The 7,981-nt window shown below is 38.5% G+C and overlaps 1 long non-coding RNA gene across 2 annotated transcripts in view; it reads left to right on the top strand.

The window, feature by feature from the left end:
* The first annotated feature begins 4,948 nt into the window (after positions 1 to 4,948).
* LOC111747157 overlaps positions 4,949 to 7,981 on the top strand; it is a 22,058-nt gene continuing 19,025 nt past the window's right edge. For both annotated transcript variants that reach the window (XR_002783426.1, XR_002783425.1), the window contains exon 1: positions 4,949 to 5,304. This is a non-coding gene — a long non-coding RNA (uncharacterized LOC111747157). The remainder of the gene's footprint in view (positions 5,305 to 7,981) is intronic.

Consider the following 7,981-nt stretch of genomic DNA (forward strand, 5'->3'; position numbering starts at 1 on the left):
GAGGCAAACACCTGAATTTTACCCTAGGCCTGTGGCATGGCATAGACAGCAGTGTTTTTTAAACTATAGGTCGTGACCCCTTAATGTGTCATGAAATCAAGTGGGTTGAGACCAGCATTTTTATAAAATGGAATAGACTAGAATAGAAAATATCCGAGATTATGCATAATAGGGCTTAGTACTTTTTTTCAGATATATATAGATGGATGGGTGATTGGATGGATTGCAATGTAAATGTCTTTCTTACTGTTGGTCAGGGTCAAAATAATTTGAAAGTCACTGAAATACTAGATGTACAGAAATAAATATGTGTCTTTTTTCAAAACAAATGAAAACATCCATTCGAGATTAAAGAAAACTGAGTCAAATGGGCAAATTACAAATTTCCAGATTAGTATGTCTCTGAAACAAAAGGCCATTTTGTTTGTTTTGTTTTTTAGAGTCCATATATAAGTGAAATCACATGGTATTTGTCTTCTTCTGTCTGACTTATTTCACTTAACAGAATACCTTCTAGGTCCATCCATGTTGCCACAAAAGGCAAGATTTAATTTCTTTTTTATGGCTGAGTAATATTTCATAATAAATATATGCACCATATCTTTTTTTCCATTTATCAATGGACCTTTAATTATTTCCATATTTTGGCTGTTGTAAATAATGCTGCAATGAATATAGGGGTGCATATATCTTTCTGAGTTAAGTGTTTTTAATTTTTTTGGATAAATACCCAGAAGTGGGATTGCTGGGTCATATGTTAGTTCTATTTTAATTTTTTTCAAGAACCTCCATACAGTTTTCCATAATGACAGAAATGCAAACAGAAATAAAGTCATGGATACAAAGAACAAACTGGCGGTTTCCAGAGGGGAGGATGATGGGGAGACAGGTGAAGAAGATGAAAAGGAGTTAGAAGCACAAGCTGCTAGTTATAAAATAAGTCGCAGGGATGTGATGTACAGCATAGGGAATATAATCGATAATGTCATAATAATTATGTACAGTGACAGAGGAGTACTAGACTTATTGTGGTGATCACCTATAAGATATATAAATGTCTAATCACTATGGTGTTCACCTGAAGCTAATATAATATTGTAAATCAACTATAATTCAAAAATAAGAATTTTTTAAAAGGGGCATCTCCATGACAGATTTCGATATAAAATTCTAAAGGGGGTCTCAACTCATCTTGGCAGTTATGGCTTCTCAAGTGTCACCAACTGCTCTTGCTCGCTTCGGCGGCACATATACTAAAAGAGAGCAGCTTCCCTCATAAAGTCTAAGCCTTTCTGGGGTTGATGACACCTATATATGACATTTAGGATTATTTGTTTGCCTTGCATAGATTTTATATATAGTCCCTGGAATTCAGAAGTTTTACAAAATTATCTTCTAGTTCTACCATCAGTCTGATTTGTTAGGCAGGGACAATCTCCAGGATGATATGAGAAAACTCATTTGTAGAGAAACTTATCAAGGAATTGCATTCTTTTTTATTACCGTGTTACTCCATTAACCTCATCCTTCCAACCACTATCATCATCTCCTAAGATTTTGTCTTTGAGTCAGTGATTCTAAGGATTGCTCTTACTCCTCCAATATCTATATGCCCAATGATTTTCCAGGTAGATGATGTGTTTTGTGAAGCTTATCCACAGGGAGGGATAAAGAAATGACTGTAGCTAACCTGCCCTGATCCATGTAGCACGGGGTTATCTGCTTGGAGGATGTTTGAAAAGGAGAGCCTGCCTTAAGTCAACGACCACATGGGCGCAAATGGTAAAATTAGAAGAAACTTACATATCTCTGATTCTAGATAGGAAATTAAAGAACGAAACATCACAATTATTTTTTTAAATCCCTTTTTGTTGAAGATTCTTTCTTTAAAGGAAGATGATTATGAGAAATGAACAGCTAGCTACATGGCTGACGTAAGTTCCTGGCAAAAATCCAGGGCCACTTATGAAGCCCTTAAAGGAACACATTTAATAGGATAAAGATAAATAACATTAGTCAATTTATGGGGAGGGAGAAAAAGTCAAAGCAAAACTATAACATCAACTATTATGAAGAATACCAGGTATGAAAAAAGCTAAAACAGTATCAGGAGGTCCAGAGTCAATACGCACATAGAATGCACTATTAATGTTATTAAGGGGGCAATTAATAATTTCCAGGAGGAAATAATGGGAAAGATTCAGAAATGATATTTATGATTTCCAATGTCTATACAATAAGTACAAAAAATGATCGTTAAAGTAATTCAGTATTTTAACATGAGGTACTGTTAAAATTGGCACAGAGATTACTGGCATTCCTGGGATTTCCACTATTCATATACCTGTGGGAAGTCTCATCCTGCTAAAATCAGAGCATCTCATAAATCCCTAATGTTCCTTGCTAACAACGTCTTTTGCTCGCCAATGCTCGCCAATGCCTAATTCTGAGAAAAAAAAAGTAGAATTTATTAGTAAAGTGGGAGTGAGGTGAACTTTGGGAGACAGTAGCTAGTGTATACCTGTCTTTCAGCATTCTATCATTCATTCACCCCACTCCACGTAATTGCAGCCCAATTCCCTCTGGAGCCATTACCTCCCTGTCATTGAGTGCAATCTTACTGGGCATATCAATCAGAGTTCCCTGCTTTCCCCTAGCCAAGGGACAGGTGTCAGACTTAGGTAGGCCAATCAGACTCACTGTCTTTCTTAGGACTTTTAACCTTAAATAGATTGACATAGGACAGAATAATTTCTGCTAAGTGGACCCCTGGAGCCACCCTGATTTCATCTGTTTCAGAACTGTTCTGAATCTTCTTATTAGTCTGTGAGCTCCCTGCTAACCTCCCAACAAATTCCATTTTGTTTAACTTCGCCAAAGTCTTTTTCTTCTGCTACTAACCTTATAACCATGTTGAACATGACATTCATACACTCTTTACTGAACATGACACTCCCTGTCATTCTTGTGATAGTTTGGAGGAAAACAGAGGGCATAATGAGGCATCTACCTAAGATTTCAAAAACTCAAAGAAATAGGCATGTGGGTATAGCTAGAACCAATAAAGCGGGAAGTGACTTAAGACTCTACAAAAAAATATATCTGAAGATATGATTTTAAAAAATAATCTTGGTGAAGGAAAAGAGAGAGGAATGTAAGGAAACAGATGAGTGGCTAATGGGCCATTTCAATGAAATCAGATTGTAAATGACCACACACACATACACACACAGGATGAAAGAACAGTGCGTTACTAAAGGGAAAAAGATTGATGTAAGAGTAAAAATCACAGCTGGAAAACTGAAGCCAAGGGAAAAAAAAAAAGAATCTAAGCTCATGAAAAAATTTCGAGGCATCAAAATGGTCTTTTGTTGGACATAACCAGCACAGAAATGGCCAGGACAGTGTGCTGAAGCTGATGTTCTAAGGCTAATGGATAACAGGAGGGAAATAGAACTTCACAACTCTTATTTTGCTTCCATGTTCTTTACGAAAATGAAAAATCTTCAAACCTGAAAGTGTGGAATAAACATGGTTAGGAGGTAATTGAAGTCCAAGATAGGAGCCTAGATAGTGAGAGAACAGGAAGTCTCTGTAAATAACTTCATTCTTCAGACCTGGATGCATTCTATCCCACGGTGCTGAGAGAATTAACCAAAGTAATCGTAGAATCACTGCCAATAATTTTGGGAAAATTAGAAAGAATGGAAAAGTCACCTGAAAATTGGAAATAGACAAATGACTATTTCTGAAAGGAGATAGGGTAGTATAATATTGGATTTTAGAATCCACAAATAGTCAACTTAATGTGAAGCCTAGTTATTTTTATTGTTCTTCTTGTCACTTATCTATATTTTATGACATTTTGGTTAATGAACAAGTATTCCTTTTATAATAAGGAAAAATAATAAAAAGACTTATTACCAGAAAAATTCCACTGGCTGGAACAACATAAAAACAAACCAGATGAAAGTTAACATAAATAACTGTAAAGCCCTGTGTTCAGGTAAAAAACAAAAACAAAAACAAAAACAAAAACAAAAAAAAACTACATAAGCATAAAATGGAGGAAAGTTGAGTCTGAGAATAGTTTATTTGAAAACTATGTGGCAGTCTTGGGCTCAAAGTCAGTATGTGCCAAAAAGGTAAGCTAATGCAATTGTAGGCAATATGAATAGAATAGAAAAGAGAGAAGGAAAGTGATGTTTCAATGACTTGTGGTCAGATCTTATCTATAGCACTGTGTCTAGTTCCGAACTCCATATGCTAAGATGGGCACTAAAGGCCTAGAAAGAGGTCAGAAGAAAGTCATCTAAACAGTAACAGGTTTGAAGACTATATCACCTGAGAACTTGTGACCTAGGTTAATTGTTCTAGTTCAGAGAAGGCTTAAGGGATGACAGTTGTCATAGCCACAGCTTGTTCAGTAATGGGACAGGATAAGAGTAGAATGAATCCACAGAGCAGATAAATTCACCATGGAGCGGCTATAATTGGAGAAATTTCTAGAATCTGGAAGCCCAGGAAAGTGAATGGAGAAGAGGAACATCTTGCAGATGACAATAGGCAGAGGTCCAGTGAAATTAGTATGTGGGGCACCTGAGAGCAAAGAGTGGGAGCCCAGTCATTTCTGGTTCCTGGAGCTGTCCTGTTTCTGAGGAGTTACGGTATCACATAGGCAACAAAGAAAGCAACTCAAAAATGGGCATCAAGAATTCAGTTAGCACCAGCTAGTAGTTCTCAGAATGTGGGTCCCAGACTAGCGGCATTAGGATCATCTAGGAACTAGTCAGAAATGCACATTCTTAGTGAAAGAACAGGAAGTCTCTGTAAATAACTTCATTCTTCAGACCTGGATGAATTCTATCCCAACTGAATTAGTAACACCCAGGGAATGTGTTTGAATATTCCCTCTGTGATTCTAACACATGCTCAAGTTTGAGAACCACTGACTCAGTGATTAAGCACATGGACTCTAGAGGCAGAATGCCTGGGTTTAAATCCCAGCTCTGTCAGTAACTAGCTATATGGTCTTAATTTCCTTGTTTGTAAAATGGGGATAAAATAATACCTTCCTCATAGGGTAGTTGTGCGAGTTAAATCACATACACATACACACACACATTCAAAGTGCTGAGAACAGTAACTCTGGCACATGTAAGTGTAGGTAATATTGCTTTTATGAGTCATTAGAACTTGGGTATATAGGTGAAGTAGAACCACCTTCACTTGGTCCCTAACTGGCCTACAGTGAGGGTAAACTGCTCTAGCTGTGGAAACTGGAGAACTCAGGGAGCCATGTGGGTGAGTGTACTAACTAGCTTTAAATGTTTAAATTCTGTGCTGTCTGCTTCCACAATACTCTAAAAAGCAAAACTAAGCCTAAAGGGCTAAATATAGAATGTTTTTAAGATATGGAAGCACTTTAAAAACAGTTACAGCAGTCCAGTGATAGAATGAGCCACTTCCAAAAGAAGCGGGCTCTTTCCTAACGTGTGTATACTATAAGCTGAGACAAGGTCATCATCTGCAAAGAGTGACATGAAACAGATTTCTAAATTGGGTGGGAAGTAAGTGCGTCAAGGATTCCTTCCACATTTTAGAATCTAGGAGTCTAGATCTTTAAGCATTTAGATTTTCAATAGGTCCCTGCCTCCTCCCGATGAGAATGCCACTTCTGTTAGTATAAATGTCCCCTCCCCATCTCCCCACTATTTTCTTTTGGCTCTCATTTATTTCAGCTTTGGAATCCAGATGTGGCCTGATTTCAAGTCTGGAAAGAATTAATATGTAACAAAACGAGTTATAATATTAACTTGACTTTTTTTGGTTTGTTTGTTTTTGTTTTTTCCCCCTTTGCTCTAGACTTCTGGAAAAAAACAAAGGGAATTTTAGCACCTTTAGTCCTCAGATAAAGGCTAGGCAGCTGAGTCTTTATTTTTACTTTCAAGGGAAAGTTAAGAGTGGTTTTATATGCTTCAGCGATGCTCCATGTGTGCATGCGTGCGCACACATGCGTGCATGCGCACTCACACACACACACACACACACACAGAAGAAAAACAGCAGACCTTAAAAAGACAACCACAAAAAGGCCTTATTTTCAAAGACCCAAGTCACCCTGCATGGAGAAAGCCTTTTGTGTTTTGAAGATAAAAGAGGAAAGTGTTTCTTAGTGGGGTTGTTGGTTTCTAAGATACTAGGAGAGAGGGAGAGCTTGCGTGTTCTTCATGGAGCAGGGTCTAATCTACAGGACCTGTGTAATGCCTGCAGAGGCCATTCCAAATGACTCTGTTGGCCTTCAGAGCAAAGCTGGGCCCTTACGTCCAGATCTCCAGTAAAGGCAGATCTGCTGGAACTTGTCTAGAGTGGTCCCACTGACAAATGAGTCCAGTCTTCAACAATGGCAGTGTGCAGCAAAAGGCCAGAGATGTCACAGGTGACCAGCGTGAACTGAGAACCAAATGTCTTTCCTGTCCCTATACACATAAACACACAAAAACACACATAAACACACACACACACACACACACACACGCACACACACACACACACACACACACACATCTTTGGAGACACATCTTAGAGGAGCCGCTGTCCAGGGGCAAGCCAAAGGAAAAGGAGAACATGAAAAATGACAGATATTAGACCGATATGGACCCTCCCAAGTGGGACGTTGGCGCCAGAATGTGTTCTTGAAGCCGAAGTGTTCTAATACAACTGGTTTATATTATAAAGCTATAAATCTTTCCTGAGTATCTAGGAAGTGACATGACATCAAACATTATGGTGGACTCTGCTTGTCCCTTTTGGAAAAAAAGTATCTGGAAATTATTTCAAAGGCTCAACAAAGTTACAAAATGCCTCATATCCCTTATAGTGCCCATGGGGGCCTTTCTGTCATCACTCTAGTTACTGTGGAAAGAAAATACAAATCAGAGTCCAGTGATAGGAAGGCAGTCTCTGCCTTTGATTTGCCTGAGCCTCTGATATTGTGAGCTGAGGGCCGGGGGCCAGTGACAAGCTGCTGGCTCTGCCTCAGCTGTCTGTAAATGAATGTGAGCGAACTGCTTCCTTTCTGCAGGTCCTATAAGTTTTTATTTACATAATGTGATGTTGAGCTTTGGTCTGAATCCTGGATATGTTCATGGATTACTTTATTTTCAATCTATTTAGACACAGACCCAAGGAGCCTGCCTTGCCTGAGGAAGTTTGGTAAACTCCAACATCTGTGGCTTATTTTAGAGCCTGAGGCGAGTCTCCTCCGTTTCTGAGAACACTGCCAGGGGCGATAATTTTATTATGTTATTTTGTGAGAAAATGATTCCCTATCTAACTTTTGAGTTTATATAATGCTGGCTGTGCTGATGTGGTTAATTTCAAGGACAGTACTCATGTACTCATTCTTTTATTATTACACACACACACACACACACACACACACACTCTTACATATAGGACGCCTACTGCGAACCTCTCTCTGGGCTGGACTTGGGAGGATAAAGTTGAGGAGAAAAGGCCTTAGGAATGTTTGTCATCTAGCAAGCTGAGTCACTAAGCCAGGGGATCAGAGGGCAGAATCAGTGGGATTCCTTGCTGGGTTTTCGAGTTGCATCATGCTGTATGTTTGACAATGATATAAGTTCAAGAATTCAGGAGAACAAATATCAAAGAGAAGCTTCAATGTTCAGAAAGAATATGGACACTCCTGTGAATAGCAACTCTCACTTTGCACGTAAAAGGGCAATTCATACATAATTCCTCTGAGTTTCTAGAATATTTATTGAATACTCGCTGGTGCACGAGGCACTTGTTAACAGTGGTTGGTTGTCACTGAGTACTAAAATTAGAAGGGGTTTTAATATCTTTCTGTTTGCTTTTCTAGTTTCCAAATTTCTTACAGAGCATATGTATTTCCTTTGAAGTTAGGGGAAAATGTCATTTATTAAATTAAAATACTCCCACCCCGCAGGCCTCTTGT

Source organism: Pteropus vampyrus, unplaced genomic scaffold (genome assembly GCF_000151845.1).
Source record: "Pteropus vampyrus isolate Shadow unplaced genomic scaffold, Pvam_2.0 Scaffold213, whole genome shotgun sequence".
In the NCBI taxonomy this organism is placed as follows: domain Eukaryota; kingdom Metazoa; phylum Chordata; class Mammalia; order Chiroptera; family Pteropodidae; genus Pteropus; species Pteropus vampyrus.